This window comes from Xenopus laevis, chromosome 9_10S (assembly GCF_017654675.1).
Source record: "Xenopus laevis strain J_2021 chromosome 9_10S, Xenopus_laevis_v10.1, whole genome shotgun sequence".
Lineage (NCBI taxonomy): Eukaryota > Metazoa > Chordata > Amphibia > Anura > Pipidae > Xenopus > Xenopus laevis.
In genome coordinates, this window is record NC_054388.1 from 39,616,029 (window position 1) to 39,635,010 (window position 18,982).

Genomic DNA, 18,982 nt, shown 5'->3' on the forward strand with positions numbered 1-18,982 from the left:
AAATTCGATAGATAGATGATAGATAATAGATAGATAGATGATATATATAGATGATAGATAGATGATAGATAGATAGATAGATAGATAGATAGATAGATAGATAGATAGATTGATAGATGATTGATAGATGATAGATTCGATAGATTAGATAGATAGATAGATAGATAGATAGATAGATGATAGATAGATAGATAGATAGATAGATAGATAGATAGATAGATAGATAGATAGATAGATAATAGATAGATAGATAGATGATATATATAGATGACAGATAGATGATAGATAGATAGATAGATAGATGATAGATAGATGATAGATCTATTAAATAGATAGATAGATAGATAGATAGATAGATAGATAGATAGATAGATAGATAGATAGATAGATAGATAGATGATAGATCTATTAAATAGATAGATAGATAGATAGATAGATAGATAGATAGATAGATAGATAGATAGATAGATAGATAGATAGTAGATAGATGATAGATTAGATAGATGATAGATAGATAGATAGATAGATAGATAGATAGATAGATAGATAGATTAGATAGATAGATAGTAGATAGATGATAGATAGATTAGATAGATGATATATAGATAGATAGATGATAGATAGATAGAGATATAGATTGATAGACAGATAGACAGATAGATAGATAGATAGATAGATAGATGATCTATAGATAGATAGATAGATAGATAGATAGATAGATAGATAGATAGATAGATAGATAGATGATCTAAAGATAGATAGACAGACAGTTTGGTGAAAGAGTTTCATAATTCTAGATAGATGATAGATTGATAATAGATCAAGAGATACTAGATGGTAGAGCTATAGATTCATAAATTAGTTAGATGATACAGTTTCATTATTAGATATACAGTGTTTTATTATTCTAGATAGATAATATAAAGTATATAACAGATGATGGTAGCTAAATGATAACCAGGTGTTCATTATTCATGATATAGAGCTTCACTATTCAAGATAGATAGAGTAGAGTGACTGATTAGGTAGTATAAAGAATGAGAGAGACAGATTAGATAGATTGATAGACGAATGATGTATGATAGAGTTCTATTATTTAACCAAAAGTAAAACATTTTTTTGAATAAAGAAAAAAAGGGCACCCATTGGAGGAAGGAAACTTGAATCAGGGGTCTCCAACCCTTCCACGTTTGGAGCCCCCAGGGGGCCCATGCTCCTTTTCCTCTACCCTTAACTTATCTTACATATATGCTGTACACACGGCAGAGACTCACTGGGAATTCTGAAGGTGCAGAAGTACCTTAAGGGCATCTAATCCTAATATGTAAAATCACCTCTGGCTTCAAGAAACAAGAAGTAAATGTTTGCACCGGATCCAGTGAAAACTGTGTTATGAAAATATGTTATAAAACTAAGTTTTTCATTGTATGCAGCAATAAATCCCTGCTCTTCCATCTGATCTGCCTTTTGGTGACTTTATTACACAGCTGTAAATGGGGTTTATCAACAATAATTTATATATAGTTTGTTCTCTTTTTTTCTTTGCATAGCAGAGATGTAGTTCAATAATTCTTTAGCGTCACCCAGTGTCAGGATCATATAGCTGAAAAAGGACCGGGACGTATTTATGGTGAGTTCATCACAATGTTCTTTCATCAATGTCAGAATATCTCTATATCTGTATGGTCTGCAGCCTACACATGTCACTGGCCTCCTGTGTGATCCGGTCACTGGCCAAAAGGGCCTAGATCAGACACAGGTTTTCATCTGACCTTATGGCAGAAGCACCACTAGCTTTGTTGTAAATTCTTTTTTTTATTCTCTTGAGTGTTGTGATAATGACCATGTACAAGTAATATAATATCCCCTGATGTAAATTATAAGGACATTAGGATGTAAATTATAAGGATATTAGAAGTCACTGAGGGGTTCTGTGACCATATAAAGGCACAAGGCTGCAGGCTGAGTTATACAGGGAACTCTGAGTATCACTCATGTATTATATGGAATAATGTACCCACTATTGTAAATAATAAGGATATTAGAAGTCACTGAGGGGTTCTGTGAATATATAAAGGCACAAGGCTGCAGGCTGAGTTATACAGGGAACTCTGAGTATCACTTGCAGCAGTGTAACTACAGAGAAAGCAGACCCTGCGGCTGCAGGGGGGGCCTAGGCGGTATAGGGGCCCATGAGGCCCTAATTCACATACAGTTTCAATAAATATTGGTAAAACAAGTCAACCGCTAAACATTTTGGGGGCCTGAAAAATTATTTGCTGTGGGGCCCCAGTAATATCTAGTTACACTACTGCACTCATGCATTATAAGGGATAATGTACCTCCTACTGTAAATTATAAGGATATTAGAAGCCACTGAGGGGTTCTGTGACCATATAAAGGCACACGGCTGCAGGCTGAGTCATATAGGGAACTCTGAGTATCACTCATGTATTATAAGGGATAATGTACCCCCTACTGTAAATTATAAGGATATTAGAAGTCACTGAGGGGTTCTGTGACCATATAAAGGCACAAGGCTGCAGGCTGAGTTATACAGGGAACTCTGAGTATCACTAATGTATTATATGGAATAATGTACCCACTATTGTAAATAATAAGGATATTAGAAGTCACTGAGGGGTTCTGTGAATATATAAAGGCACAAGGCTGCAGGCTGAGTTATACAGGGAACTCTGAGTATCACTTGCAGCAGTGTAACTACAGAGAAAGCAGACCCTGCGGCTGCAGGGGGTGCCTAGGCGGTATAGGGGCCCATGAGGCCCTAATTCACATACAGTTTCAATAAATATTGGTAAAACAAGTCAACCGCTAAACATTTTGGGGGCCTGAAAAATTATTTGCTGTGGGGCCCCAGTAATATCTAGTTACACTACTGCACTCATGCATTATAAGGGATAATGTACCTCCTACTGTAAATTATAAGGATATTAGAAGCCACTGAGGGGTTCTGTGACCATATAAAGGCACACGGCTGCAGGCTGAGTCATATAGGGAACTCTGAGTATCACTCATGTATTATAAGGGATAATGTACCCCCTACTGTAAATTATAAGGATATTAGAAGTCACTGAGGGGTTCTGTGACCATATAAAGGCACAAGGCTGCAGGCTGAGTTATACAGGGAACTCTGAGTATCACTCATGTATTATATGGAATAATGTACCCACTATTGTAAATAATAAGGATATTAGAAGTCACTGAGGGGTTCTGTGAATATATAAAGGCACAAGGCTGCAGGCTGAGTTATACAGGGAACTCTGAGTATCACTTGCAGCAGTGTAACTACAGAGAAAGCAGACCCTGCGGCTGCAGGGGGGCCTAGGCGGTATAGGGGCCCATGAGGCCCTAATTCACATACAGTTTCAATAAATATTGGTAAAACAAGTCAACCGCTAAACATTTTGGGGGCCTGAAAAATTATTTGCTGTGGGGCCCCAGTAATATCTAGTTACACTACTGCACTCATGCATTATAAGGGATAATGTACCTCCTACTGTAAATTATAAGGATATTAGAAGCCACTGAGGGGTTCTGTGACCATATAAAGGCACACGGCTGCAGGCTGAGTCATATAGGGAACTCTGAGTATCACTCATGTATTATAAGGGATAATGTACCCCCTACTGTAAATTATAAGGATATTAGAAGTCACTGAGGGGTTCTGTGACCATATAAAGGCACAGGGCTGCAGGCTGAGTTATACAGGGAACTCTCAGTGGCAGAACTAAGGGGGCGCGACTGTACCAGGGCCCCAAACCCCCTTAGGGCCCACTGGTGGTTCGCATGAACGTAAATCCACCGCCAACATTGCTTGCCCGTGCAGCTGGTTAGTTCCGTTACTGGGAACTCTGAGTATCACTCATGTATTATAAGGGATAACATACTCTCTACTGTAAATTATAAGGATGTCACACTCACACACACAAGGGAGCTCTCACAGAATGTCAGTGTCTCTCACACACACAAACAAAAAGAAGGGAGTCTCTCACAGTCTGTCAGTGTCACACACAGAGAAGAGGGGCTCTCATCAGTGGCATACCTAAATATTATTGGGCCCCAAAGGATCTGCTTCCTCTGTAGTTACACCCCTGGCTCTCAGTGTCATTCACACACACAGAGAATGGAGGCTCTCACAGTCTGTCAGTATCACACACACACAGAGAAGGGAGGCTCTCTCATAATCTGTCACACACTGTGTTGGACTAGCCCACCTGGATGCCAGGAAAACTCCCGGTGGGCCCATGTGTCAGTGTGCCCTCCTGCTTCTAAACATTTGGCCTATTTCATGGTCATTGTCTATTTCTATGAGAAGAAAGAGGCTAAATAGATGGAATAATTGGTTATAGTATGTAAAGAAAAGAGAATAGGAGAATAGAGGTTGAGTGAGGAGAAGAAGAAAATAATACTTAGAGTGGGCCCCTGGTCTAATGGTTTTTGAGTGGGCCCCTGGTCTAAGGGTTTCTGGTGGGCCCCTGGTGTCCCAGTCCAACACTGGACACACAGAGAAGGGAGGCTCTCACAGTCTGTCAGTGTCACACACACACACACAGAAGGGGGGGCTCACAGATTGTCAGTGTCTCTCACACACACAGATAAGGGGGGCTCTCACAGTCTGTCACTGTCACACACACACACACACAGATAAGGGGGTCTCTAACAGACTGTCGGTGTCACACATACAGGAGCGGGGCTCTCACAGTCTGTCAGTGGCAGCCATGCACAGTATTTAGGGAATGATGAACTGATGACTTTGTTAGTGAATTCTCTGTACACAGATGCTGCATTCCTGAACCCTATGGAATGTCCTCTTGTATGAACAGCTGGCATGGCACTAAAACTGGCTGGCTTTCTGTCCCCTCACATTTGCACAGATACAACATTGCCTCGTCATTAATGTGATGGGTAGGCATATATCATGGTTGTGTACAGTCACAATTATGGCAGGCCTGTCAGATGTGGTCCCTCCAGCTGTTATTAAAGATAGGTCTCGGCGTCGCTCAAACAGCTGCAGGGCGCCATGTGAAATCACCCTTTGCATTGGCAATAGCATCACCCTGACTTAGGCAGTATAAAGAGACACATGGAAAGAAAAACAGACAGAGTTTGCTCATAAAGATTATACCAATTCATACAAGTTATACTTCCTATCTAACCAACCTTCTATGACCCTCCTTCTAACACATACATAAGCAGAAGTCCCTAAGGCACCGTAAGACTCATTAACAAAAGCAGTGCCCATGCTTATTTTACTCATAATACAACATTTGTTTCTCAGCATTTCTGAAAATTGCAAAATTTGGTAAAGTTGCCTGTAATTGTGCTGTGTTTGCGCTGAGAACCCTACGATCAACATGCCCTATGCTACCAAGCACGGGGTGAATTTACATAAATATCTAATTTTTCCGATCATTCTACAATGAATATGAATGTGGTTATGTGTTACTTTCTTGCTCTCGTGTGGAAGTGTCATGTAACTGCACACCCTATTATACTGCCAGTCAGGATCCATGTCACTGCATGATATTTGAGATGGTTTAGAGCAGGGATCCTCAACCTTTTGAACCCGTGAGCAATATTCAGAAGTAAAAGGAGTTTGAGAGCAACACTAGCATTAAAAATGTTCCTGGGATGCCAAATAAGTGCTGTGATTGGCCATTTGGTAGCCCCTATGTGGATTGTGAACCTACATTGAGACTCTGTTTGGCAGTACAACTAAAACTTGCCTCCAAACCTGGAATTAAAAAATAATCACCCGCTTTGAGGCCACTGGGAGCAACATCCAAGTGGTTGGAGAGCAACATGTTGCTCACGAGCTACTGGTTGGGGATCACTGGTTTAGAGGATCTCCACCAAAGAATTTTTATTGAATTTATTTATGAATGCAGTATTTGTTGATCCCTTTCTGTTCTATGCTTGGAATTACGTTTTCTTTCAATGTGAAAAAAAAACAATTTAGGTAAGGACATTCGCTTTAAACAGGGCCAATACTTTAACCGGCCCTATATTTTACCATGACTTTGTGGTGGTTTATTTAATTATGCATATTTGGTTACACTAAGCCTAGAAATGCTGAGACAAGGGGGTATTTTACAATAAAAATGTGAACACTGCAGGTACCAGGCATCAGAGCTGGGCCACACTGGGCAGGCGCCCTAGGCAACCTGGGCCAACGCGGCGCCGGCTGAGTGTCCGCATGCGCAAGTTGACGCCAGCACGCATGCGCGAGTTGACGCTGGCGCGCATGCTAACGCAGAAGCGTCAATCGGCGTGCGCACATGTGCAGAAGCAACAATCGAGTGCAGGAAGACGGGGAGTGAGAGGACCGGACATGGGGTAGGCGACAGAGCAGGTACGTGCCTGGCGCCCCCCCAGCTTTGCACCCTAGGCACGTACCTACTCTGCCTACCCCTAGTTCCGGCTCTGCCAGGCATAGGCAACTTTTTGGTTAAAATCTGTTCTTTATTGCATCATAAGATAAAACATACTGCTCATTTTTTGTATTTAATTTTGATTAGATGGAGGCCGGAACTAGGGGTAGGCAGAAGAGGCACCAGCCTAGGGCTCAACCAGTGGCGTAACTAGAGTGCTCTGGGCCCGCTGCAAAAAAATCTTCATTCCACCTCTGCCCCAGCCATGTCCCGCCTCCACCCACTCCACGCCACACCCCTGATTTGCGTCCCCCTTCCCCGCCGCAGAGAAATCAGGGTTTTAACAATAATGATACTGGCAAACAACAATCATTCATCCTGCTCCACAGCTCTGCTTTCTTCCCTTACTTTTGGACATAAATATAGAAAATTTAATGTTGCAGTTCATCTTTAAAATCAAGGGTTCAGTTTATCTAAACATACATTTTCTTTGTCCTAAATAGGAGATACCAGAGGAATCAGGCTCTAACACCTGCCAGCCTGAAACTTCCAACAGCTCCGAAGAGCAAGTGGAATCCCGGAAACAAGAGATAGGCCTTAAAGCTTTTAAAATGGTTTGAGCAGAATTATTTAATTAAACATTCTGTATAATGAGCTGCTCTTATCTCAATGAATTAAGGCATGTCTATGGTTTTTATTACTTCTTAAATATAATCACCAATTGACTGAGAAGCCCTCTGTATAAACAAATTGCTCTGTCTCACAAACCCTGATCATTAAAATACAGTTAAAAATAAAATAAAAATAATGTCCATTGAAGCACCTGCACTCCAGAGTTTAGTTCATGTAACAAAACATGTTCTCGCTTTTAACCAAGATGTACCAGTGAAAACTGGCAATCCTTAATATACGTATATATGTGAGAGCAGAGCTATGTTACCTAACATACTGACACCCCCCCCCCCAGTAAATGCACCTTTCCTTGTCCTTCAACTTATAATTTTAGCAGTTGCCCAAAAATAGTTGATCTAAAAAACTTTTTTGTCTCCCCCAGGTGAATCAACATCCACTTGAAAAGAAGTACCCAGTAAGCAGCTGTAGAACTGTATTTTAGAACACTATGGGACCCATTTATTATCAATCAAATTGCTATTTATCTCAAAAGATTTGTGGTTTTCCAATATTTCTTAAAAGCTCTAAAAATGTGAGATTTAGTAAGTGTTAAAGCCACAAAAAATTCGAATGCAAAACTTTGCCAAGTAAATGTTGTCGAGGTGCTATAGAAGTCAGTGGAAGCCGCGCTGATCTTATTAGGCTGCGTTTAATCACTTTGGACCTTTTAGATGTTTTTTATTGTTTTTACTAGGAATTGTCTGGAAAACTCAAATTTTTAGAGGTTTTTGAGGTATACCTGTATTTTAGCTCATTATTTAGTTCTTTTTGTGTTTACGTTTTTATATTCAGATCTTTTAATAAATTCAATGACAATCATGGTTTTAGAGAAAGCGATTTTAGTTTCAGTTTCAAAAACTTCTAAAACCACTCAAATCTGACCTCTAATAAATAAGCCTCCACACGAATGAAAAGTTTAATGGTTTGACTTAAATAATCCAGCCCACAGCCTTCCCCCAATACACCAGTTCTCCCTACACCTCCTGTGCTTTTCGTATGTTGGAAAGTTTATTTGTCTAACTGCCTTATATTAATTCTTTAGATGCCCAGGACATATGTACAAGCCCTGGAGCTTATCAGCAAGGACAACTACGGTGTGATTTATAACTAGTGAGGGGCGAATTTGCGCCGGCGCCTGTTTTTGACGCCGGCGCCCGTTTTTTTGACGCTGGTGGCCGTTTTTATTTTTTTGGCGAATTTTTTCGGGCAAATTTTCGCCCATCACTATTTATAACGTAAGATATTTTAGTCAATGTCTAAATGAGTCATTTGTGTTATGGTTTTGGGCAATTCTGTTAATTCTGCTGCTTGTACTGTCTAGAGTTTTGTCCCTTCTGTGTTTTTTTCTTGTGCTTCTGAACCTGCCAATAAACTTTCCCGTATCCACGCAGTATACAGGTATGTGTTTTCTTTCCCATAATGTTCTGCACAATAATAATCATAACGTTTCTTTTTCTACTTTTGTTACAGGGATGGCACCGTAAGCAGCAAAACGATGTGGCCATCACCATTGTTAGGGATCCAGAGGTAACATGTCTTGAAATGATTAATATAATCAGATACTAATAAGCCTTGTGTTACATCTACATTATGATTTTTAGTAGAAGGCAAACTTACTAACAAAATATTGGTATGTTCTCATTTTTGCATCAGTCAGTGTAACATCCTGACCTCTAATAATTATGTAACTGTAAAAATAAGTGAATGAATCGCATCTGAGAAATTTATGGGATTTAAGAAGTAAAAGAGCTGAGAGTCAATCATATTATGCAGTTCTCACATAGGGGTATTAAAAAGCTGTCATCTTTTAGAATTACAAGTTAGGTTGGGGTATTTGAAATTGTCAGTTTATCCATTGATTTAACTTTACTTTTGTTTAAAACTAGAAGCAAAAAGAAATCCTCAAGAAGATAGGCATCCTTGAGAGAACATCTGGCCACGGAAAAATCGCCGGCTTTCATGCGGCATTTTATCACCCTGCCTCTAAAAAAAGTCCGCATTATGAAGGATTGTGAGTAAGGAGTTGTTTATTCAGGTTACACATTCATGCACCAACATGTCAATCAACAGCTCTAATATAAGCGAGAACTTTGGATGCAAATATGATTCAGTTTGGTAAGAAAGAGTCCAGTGCATGTGGATCACTTTATTCTCAGTTGTACCAGATATTGTACTTACATCCAGAATGCTTATGTATTTCTGACTTATATCCACACAGCCTTTCCCCAGACTGTACAATAAAAATGAAGGCCACACATTAAACATTCTTTGTTTTAGGTTTCAACTGAGCCTTACACCGGTGCATCTCTGAAAGAGCTTATTAACAGCAACAAGCAGAAATCCTTGCCAGAGAGCAGTGAAACTTACATCCGCAAGGAGGTGTTGCAGGTATGTCTCATGTAAACCTCCTCAGTACCATTCTAGATAAATCTAATTAATTAACAGCATGAAATATATTTAGATTTTTGCTTTATTGGTTTTGCAGGGCCTGAGTCATCTTGATGAAAACAAGGTCATTGATCATCACCTGAGGCCTGACAACATCATGGTGGCGTCATCTGGAGACATAAAGATCAGTAAGTGATGCTTAGAATAAACAGAATTGTTTTCTATCTTCATGGTGTTTATTGGTGGGTCCCATCAGTGGCGTAACTAGATATTACTGGGCCCCACAGCAAATTATTTTTCAGGCCCCCAAAATGTTTAGAGGTTGACTTATTTCTCCAATATTTATTGAAATTGTATATAAATTAGGGCCTCGTGGGGCCCCTATACCTCCTGGGCCCCCCTGCAGCCGCAGGGTCTGCTTCCTCTATAGTTACGCCCCTGGGTCCCATTTGTAAACGAACATTACAATTTCTGCTTTTGTCCTATAATTTCAGGAGATTTCAGCTCTGCCACAATGGGACTGAGGAGCCACGCTACTTCCAGAGGCGCTATTCCATACATGTATGTAGCTTACACAAGGTGAACTGCGGTGCTTTTTCACTCACTCACTTCACATACCCCTCTCATAACAGTGAATCTAAAGCTGTAAAGTGGTTTCTGTGAGCAGAGCTATGTCACCTGACATATTGACTGCCCCTAGTAAATTATCCTTTCCTTGTCCTTCAAATTATAATTTTACCAGTTCATCAAAAATCTTTTTTTGTCTTCCCCAGGAGAATCAACATCCACCTGAAAAGATAAACCCGGTAAGAGAATCTGAAGAAATGGATAGCCTTCCTATATTTTTTAAAGTTCTAAAAATGTGAGATTTAGTAAGTGTAAAAACCATGAAAACTTCTAATGGTGCTATCAAACCCAGTGGAAGCTGCACTTATCTTCTAAGATGGCTTTTAATCACTTTTTGGACATTTTAAAGGTTTTTGAATTTTTTCTTTTTTTTTGTCTGAAAAACTCAAACTTTTAGATGTTTTTGAGGTATTTGTACTTTGTGGCTAATTGTTCAGTGCTTTTTTTCGTTCTCATTTTTTTAATATTAGGATCTTTTAATAAATTTGTGGTTTTAGAGAAAGTGAGTTTAGTTGTGGTTTAAAAAACATCTAAAATCTGACATTTAACAAGTAAGCCTCTAAGTCTACATGATGCAAAAGCTCAACTTCAATGATTTGACTTAAATATTCCAGCCCAATGCCTTCCCCAATACACCAATTCCCAGTTTCCCCTACACTTCCTGTGCTTTTCACTTTTTGGAAAGTTTATTTGTCCAATTGCCTTATATTCATTTTTGTATTTATCATGTTTTTAACACAATTTTATTTTTTAGAAGCCCAGGAGATGCGTAGAATTCCGGGAGCCTATCGCAGAGTATGATAATGGTGTCATTTATAATGTAAGATCAATGTATAAATGGATTAATTTGTGTTATGTTTGGGTGATTCTATTTATTCTGCTGCTTGTACCCTCTAGAGTTTTGTCCCTTCTGTGTTGTTCTTGTGCTTCTGAACCTGAACAGATTTATCAAGTAATAATAATAATAAACCCTCAAATTCGACCCTCAAAGTAAAATTCTTTGAATTCGAATATTGAATTTGAAGGGTTTTAGCACAAATACTTTGATCGAACGATTTTTATTCATTCATAAAAAACTTAGAAAAGTGCTGGGGGAAGGTCCCCATAGGCTAACATTGAACCTCGGTAAATTTAAACTGCCGATAGTACTTTGACTATTGAATGGTCGAATAGTCGAACGATTTTTAGTTTGAATCATTCGAATCGAAGTCAAAGGTCGTAGTAGCCTATTCGATGGTCGAAGTACCCAAAAAAAATACTTCGAAATTCAAAGTTTTTTTCATTCGAATCCTTCACTCGAGCTTAGTAAACGTGCCCCTAAATGTTCCAGTATCCACACAGTATATGTGTTTGCTTTTCCATAATGCAAAATTAACAGTAATAATTATAGCGTTTCTTTCTTGCAGGGATGGCACCATAAAGAGCAGAAAGAGGTAGCCATCACCATCATTAAAGATACGAAGGTAACGTCTTCATAGATTACTATAATCAGATACTAATAAGCCTTGTGTTACATCTACATTATGCTTTTTTTACACATTTTTTTCTGGTCCCCTGTAACACATAAAATTAATGTTCTACTATATTTTCTTACTGTGCAAAATAGATAGCTAATATATCTGAATGATCTACAATTGGATTTTTTCATGTGTTCTGTGTATATTCTTTTCTAATAGTTGCTCCTTATTTTTATGTGCAGGCTGATGTATGGTCACTGGGGATATCAGCGCTGAAAATGGCAGAAGGATATCATAAGTAAAACCCAGTGTGTGTCTGTGTGTATTATAGTGTATAGAGAACTGTTTGGAGAAAGGTTAGAGGTATTTATGTGTCATGCAGTAACACAGAATATTATTAAATATTAAAAGCTATGGGGCTGTTTTTTCAAAAATTTTAATTTGCCAGTTTCTGATCCTGGTATTTTGTAAGTGTATTGGTAATCGAGAAACAAAAATTAAATTTAGTTCAAATGCGTTTTTTCAACATTTGTTTTTCATGAGTCATCTTTTTCTAAGAGAATTATGCACAGTCCCGTACCAACATTACTGTGGGACACATGGTGAGTCACTTCCACTTAAAACAGGAAAAGAGAGTGAGATGGAGAAAGTGGGGAAATAAATAGGAAATGAGGGTAGAAAGTGGGGAAATAAAAAGCAAATGATGGAAGAGGGTGGGGAAATGAAAAGGAAATGTGGGGAGAGGGTAGGCAAATGAGGCGAGCGTCTCAACTCGCCTCATTGGTGAAGCGCCCCTGGAAGTAAGGATGGGGAATGGATAAATGGGAAAGAAGTAAGGGTAAAGGTGAAGTAAGCTATGTGTAGCTCTTAAATGCTCAGATGCAGAATTTCATGCTTATCTTGAGATCTTGGGGTCAGACCCAGACTGGCAATCTGTGGGTTCTGGCAAATGCCAGAGGGGCTGCTATAAGGTGCCATAGAAAGTCAGTATTTAGTGGGCTGTTTGGGCCTCTGCATGGGCTGATTGGGCCTCTGTGTACCTGAAATGCCAGGGCCTATTTTAATTTTCAGTCCGGACCTGCTTGGGGTTATTATATGGCAGATCAGCAAGAGGTTGCAGGTGCACACCTGGTCTCTCAATATCGTGCATGGTGCTTGGGGCATAGGAGGATGGCACCTCGACCAATCAACACAAACGAAATACTCCAGCACACGTTTTCTGATTAAGGGTTAATACCTGTGTTTAATGTCAAGCCAAAAAGGTTACAATTTTTCAGGGCGTACCCCTTCGTCAGGTGCCACGACACCTCCACCCAGGCCCGGACTGGCAATCTGTGGGTTCTGGCAATTGCCAGAGGGGCTGCTATAAGGTCCCATTGAAAGTCAGTATTTTAGTGGGCTGGTGGGGCTGTTTGGGCCTCTATGTGGGCTGAGTGGGCCTCTGTGTACCTGAAATGCCAGGGCCTATTTTAATTCTCAGTCCGTACCTGCCTCCACCCTTAAATGTGGGGAAAAAATGCAATCTCCACCCCCTTCAATTAGTTTAACAATTGAAAGGCAAAACACATAATAAAGAGTTAACCACAGACAGCTGGTTCCTATTACTCCCCAGAAAATTCAAAATATTCAAAAATTGCGAAGAATATATACAAACAAGTCCAGGATCCATGAAGTAGTTGGAGTTTCACAAGTTATTCAAGTGCAGTCCATATACGTTTGACTAATGGAAAAATCCTAATGTTGTTAGAAATAATCAGAAACCATAACCAATATCTCAACGAACAGTTATGGACACAATCAAAATTTCAATATACAGGGTTAGTAACCTAATACACTTATTCATATTAGGAAGGAATTAATCATACCTTTCCTTTGCTTATTACTTTCTATCGAAAAAATATCAAGTTAGGAGAATCTGTAAGAAAATAGGAAACAAATTAGTAACATGATAAAAAAAAAAATTAGCAATTAGCAAGGTTACAAGTAACACTCCAGGTTAAATTCCTCATTTTACCCTCTTGGTGTCTGTGTCTGTAGCAGACATATCAAAAAAGGCTCAAGTGCTAATTTTAACCTGAGATCATGGCTGGTTGTTATTATGTTTTCTAGTATCTGCCATCTTAACTGCGATGTCCTATGGTCTTCTTCAAAAAAAATGTTTGTATAAAAGAGTTCCTTGTTTTTTTTTGTCACTAATCTCCTTAGTTTGCTCCTTCTATGTTGGTTTATAATTTCTGATGGCAGCCTTATATTCATTTAGCCTTATTTTTACCTGTCTACTTGTTTGGGCAATGTATGCCAGGCCTCATGGGCATTTTAAACAATAGATTACTCCCTGGGAATTACAGGTATGAAAGCCCTTTATGTTGTGTTTTGTTTCTTTTTGGGGATGCACCACATAATCATCTTTAATAATGCCGGTGAAATGGCCACAATTAATACAGGGAAAAGTGCCCACCCTGTCCGTATTTTTCTTAGGGGCATTTAAGTCCTTCTTTTTAATAATATCTCCAACATTTCTGCCACATTTATATTAGAAAACTGGGGGCAAGGAAAACAACTTACCAAATTTAACAAGATTTTTTAAAACCTTCCAGTGTGACAACAGCTGCCTGTAGTTAACTCTTTATTATATGTTTTGCCTTTTAATTGTTAAACTAATTGAAGGGGGTGGAGATTGCATTTTTTCCCACATTTAAGGGTGAGGTGGGTGGCACAGATCACCTGACGAAGGGGTTTCCCCCCCCCTGAAACCTTGTAACCTTTTTGGCTTGACATTAAACACGGGTATTAACCCTTAAGCAGAAAACGTGTGCTGGAGTATTTTGTTTGTGTTATTATCTGGCTGTCAATACAAGCCAGGCCAAGACGCTGGAAAAGTACTCTGGGTTAGTAAGTAAGCACAATAGACAGTAGCGTCACTAGAGGGGGCGGGCCCTGGTGCGTGACGCGCAGCCGGGCCCCATCCCCCTCCCTACGGCCGCATTTGTCAGTGGGGCACGGGCTGCCGGGGGGCCCTGAGGGGGTGCGGGCCCTGGCCCGCTCGCACCCCCTGCTCCCCCGGTAGTTCCGCCACTGACGATAGACCTCCTTTTTTAAGGTAGATCAGTTGAAGCATTATAAAGGGTAGTGGCTCATCCTCTATTGACTTCATGAATAGCTTCTTTCTGCCTGTGTTGTGGTTGGGGGCAGAGTGACATGATCTAAGTGACATCATCACAACTTTAACCAAAATGACTCAGTAAAATAGAGGCTTATGCAGGTCTGGACTGAGAATTAAATAAGGCCCTGGCATTTCAGGTACACAGATGTCCAATCAGCCTCTACCAGCCACTAAAAAGTGACTTTCTTTGGCATCTAATTGCAGTTCCTCTGGCATTTGCCACAACCCACAGATTGCCAGTCTGGGCCTGGGTTTATGGGGGATACAGGGCACATGGCTGTGCTGGTTCTATTCACAGTATTTTACATGCATGAGCTCTGCAAATTGAATTACTATATAACATGAACAATTATCATTTTAATGTGTTTCTTCTTTTTTTCCAGGAGTGACAAATTCCATTTCTTCATTTCTGAATGCCTACAGAAAAAACCCAGCTAGGATGCCCTCTGCAGAACAGCTACTATCACACCCCTTTATTTGCAACATCTCAAATGAAAGGGGTGTGAAAAAGTCCATCAAAAGGCACCTGCAGTAATGTAAGGGAACTGCTCATTCTTATTATAATTCACTTGATGTATAGACTATATCCATCTACTGCTCTTATTCATACAATATTCTCTGACTTTCCTACATATACTATAATTCTCTAACTAAAGATTGTATAAGGGCAGAGGTCACTGAACTAGGCCAAATCTATGAGAGAACAAACATGATGAGATGGGAGAAAATGTTATTATTAAATAGTTGTAATTGACCTTTAAATTAGTAGCAAAGAGAATTGGATATAAACATGCAGCAAATATTATAAAAGAGAACAAACTGAAGTATTGTACAAACAACTTCTCCATGACTAACACTGATCAATCTTTCCTTAGGAATGAAGAACTGAAGAAATAGGGGGAGGGATGGGGACACAACTTTAGGGCCCTAATATCATCTTTGGGCCCCGCAGAAAAACTTGGTCCTGATGGCGGCTTTAGAAGATTGACAACATCGGCTTTAAAAGATTAACATCAAATTGATATTTTAAACTATACAATAAACATATTAAAATTACATTAACCTCTAGTGTATTTTTTTAATAGGGAGACATCCCTAATAACCTCCAAGCCCACTGTTGGATCATATTCATCTGCCTTTTAATATTAGTTCTAATGACCTGGAAACAATTCCATAAACACTTACTGTGTTGGTTTTATCCATCCTGGTCCTGCTGATAATTCCTTGGTTCTCTTAGTGGGTTCCATCAATATCTTTTCTAGCAGCAAGTGAAATAGTCACTAATACCCTTATTAATGCTGCACGTACTGGAGCAGTGAGCCAGATTAAGGGGGTTATTCACTAAACTCTAAATGCAAAAATCATGAAACATTCATGATTTTTTTTTATATAAAATCGGACTTTTAAAATTATATTTTTCAGAATTTCTAAAACCCAGAGGATGGAAAAGTCTGAACCTGAAAATCTGGCATCTCAGACCTGTCGAGGTTGCATATAAGTCAATGGGAGAAGTCCCAATGATTTTTTTATGTGCGCTGGGTTTTTGGCAATACCCCAAAGTTTTCGGGCAAAATTCTGAGTTTTCAGTTGAAAAATCCGAGAAAAATCGTGAAAATCGGATGACAGTTCCAGCATGAAGGGGGGCCCGGCAGTGCTGCAGTTTTGAAAAGAGCCGGGCCCCCCTTGAGAGCGCCGAAGTCTGCGGCCATCCTGAACAGCTGAAATGCGGAAGTGCCGAGAACAGCAGAAATGTGGAAGTGCCGAGAGCAGCCGAAGGACCCGAAGTCACGAAAACAGCCGAAATTGAAGTCACGAAGCGGCGAAAAGACCCAAAGTCACGAAAGTTGAAGTCCTGAAGCCACAAGTTCAATTCTACTGAACAACAATGTGTTTTTTTTTTAATCCCCTGGCCATCAATGTATTATTTTAATATTCCATAGGCCCCTGCCACCAATGTCCCATAGGCCCCTGCCACCAATGTCTTTTTTTTTAAAAAAATGTTAGGGACCCAATTTTTTTAACTTGTAAGGGGGGCACTGGCACCAATGTTTTTTTAAAAAATATTTTTTGGGGCCCCAATTTTTTTTAACTTGTAAGGGGGGCCCTGGCACCAATGTTTTGTTTTTTTTTTAAAAAAAATATTTTTTGGGGCCCCAATTTTTTTAACTTGTAAGGGGGGCCCTGGCGCCAATGTTTTTAAAAAAAATATTTTTTGGGGCCCCAATTTTTTTAACTTTAAGCGGGGCCCTGGCACCAATGTTTTTTAAAAAAATATTTATAGGGGCCCCAATTTTTTTTAACTTGTAAGGGGGACCCCGGCACCAATGTTTTTTTTTTTAACTTATAAGGGGGTCCTGACCATCAATAACTTTATATAACGTATGTGTGGGGGAGTTACTTTTTTAGCGCTGATGTCTGTGTGGTCTTTGAGCGGGATGGAGTGGAGCTTGGGTGGAGTGGGTGGGATCTGTGGTGTGGCTTGGGCGCTAGCGTGGGCGGGTTCCCTGAAAATTTTGTTGTACGGGGCCCCGTGATTTCTAATGGCAGCCCTGCCCGTGGCCTTTCTTTTATGTATGAGCAGCAGCAAATCTCATAACAATGTTTCAACCTCTTTCCTAGTAGAGTAGGTTTTGGAATGAGCAGAACAGGCAGATGTCCATGTACTGTTGACCATGTAGTATAATTGGCCTTCAAATAACTAAATTCTGTACAAATACTTTATATAAGCTGTAACCAATATATATTGCACTACTGTTGCTCCAGTCAATATCTGGGTAATTAAAATCCCCCATTATCATTACTTTACCCAAACTAGCAGCCTTTTCTATTTGCATTTAGTGCAATTGCACTAGTGTCAGGCCCGGATTTACAAACTTTCTGCCCCTAGGCCGGCTCTACTCATCGCCCCCGCTCCCCTGCCGATGCCGTCCCCTTCGCTTCCCCTGTCCAGCACTGTTACCTCCACTTCCGGTTTCCCCCTGTCCAGTGATGTCCCCTTGCCTTCCAGGGCCTTCCGCTTTCTGTGCGTGCGCATGCGCATAGCTGAACACTCGGGAACAGCACTGGAGACTAACGTGAGTCTCCAGTGCTAGTTACTGATGCGTCTGGGCCGCCCCTGAAATTGCGCCGCCCTAGGCCCGGGCCTATGTGGCCTTGCTTCAAATCTGGGCCTGACTAGTGTCCTGACCCCTGGACCTCCTCCGGTGACAAAAATATGAGTGCAGGTGGAGGAGGGGCATCAGCAGCAAGCTGTCTCAGGTGGCAAAGGGGCCAGGATCACCTCTGTTGGTCAGACAGGTTAGTGGGACATTATAGGTAGTGGAACAAAGGTTTGTCTATTAATAGTGAAGGGAGAATCTGAATCGTTTCACTTTGCTAAAAATTCGCACAAATGAATTGAAGTCTACGGGCAGGCACGTTTCAGGGGCTGCTGCCGCCTGAGGCAGCAGCCCCAATGCCGCCCCTCCTCCTGCTCCGCTCTTCTAACTACCAGCGTCGGAGCGGGTGGAGGAGGGGCCGCATCGCTAGTGCAGTGAGCGCAATTGCGCTCGCTGCGCTAGAAGAGCCGAATTTCCGTTTTAAAAAAGGGAAATTCGGCTCTTAAAGTTACCAGAGGCGGCTTTTTGCCGCCCCTGGTAACTGGCCGCTCCGTGCCGCCTGAGGCAAGATTCTCACCTTGCCTCATGGCCGGAGCGGCCCTGTCTACGGGCAACAACTTATTTTTGATGCCCTTTAGAGTCTATGGGCGAAATTTTCATGGCAAAACTAGGTGGAAAAATGTTGCTTATCCCTAACTATTAACTTTGGTGAGACAGGCGTCCTTGAAAAGTTTTACCACCACTCCCTCCTTTCTGTGCCTGAATCTGGTATACAGATAGGTGGGCTGATCGGTAGAACTGGTGGGTGGTTGTATATTTCCTCTGCAAAAGGCCAGTGTATTGAAGCTGGAGACATAGTTATACAGGGTGTGGCTGCTATTATAAGGGATAATGTACCCCCTACTGTAAATGATAAGGATATTAGAAGTCACTGAGGGGTTCTCTGACCATATAAAGGCATACCTCCCAACATTTTGGAAGTAAAAAGAGGGATTAAAATTTTTTTCCCGCACGTAGCGCAATTTTTTGACCACACCCCTTTCTGTGGCCACACCCCCTAATTACCATGTTTGTTTTACAAAATTTGGCAGGTTATGAAAGTTTGAAAATATTTCTCCTTATCTAAACTGTGTTTTTGTGTCTCAAAATTGTTACAAAGTATCTTGTTTGCACCTGTTAGCTGTT